This window comes from Orycteropus afer, unplaced genomic scaffold, assembly GCF_000298275.1.
Source record: "Orycteropus afer afer isolate SDZICR_OR568_19922 unplaced genomic scaffold, OryAfe1.0 scaffold00132, whole genome shotgun sequence".
In the NCBI taxonomy this organism is placed as follows: domain Eukaryota; kingdom Metazoa; phylum Chordata; class Mammalia; order Tubulidentata; family Orycteropodidae; genus Orycteropus; species Orycteropus afer.
Window position 1 is genome coordinate 69,884 of NW_006921719.1, and position 739 is coordinate 70,622.

The following is a 739-nucleotide window of genomic DNA, read 5'->3' on the forward strand; positions in this document are numbered from 1 at the left end:
TGGTGCAGTCACTTTAGAAACAGTTTGGCAGTTTCTCAAAAAGTTAAGCATATGAAAGAGCATATGCTCCTAGGTTTATGTCTAAGAGAAATGAAAGCATGTGTTCACAGAAATCATACAGCATTATTCATAATACCTAATATGTGGAAATAACCCCAAAGTCATGAATGGATATACAAAATGTGGTATATTATAGAATTGAATATTATTCAGCCATCAAAAGACTTGAAATACACACACATGCTATAATAGGCATTCTACATACTTGTAATGAATTCCAGGTCCATCTCACAGTTGTATATACATCGATGTGAACGTAAAAGCGTATTACATTCTTTAAGAGAACCACAATGGGGTATAACAATATCAAGGTCCCAGACTGAGTGACACTCTCATAGATTTGATCAGAATATCACTGTAAAATCTTATAAAACTTAACTGACATTTGAGCCACAGTATACAGAAGATAGGACAGAATTTGCAGCCTGAACCTAATTGAGTCAATTGACTGCTGAAGCAAAGAGCATCCATCTTTTCTATAAGAATGAAGCAACACCCAGAATCTTGTAATCATAAGATGTGAACTAGCAAAAGCCGTTGTAACTCTGCTTCAAGAAATAAAGGGACAAGAGGGCGGGGCAAGGTGGCGGACTAGGGAGAAGGATTGCACAGACCCTCTTCAACAAAGAAAAGGGAAACCAATTAACACAGACACAGAAGATAATCTTGGACCCCTGAG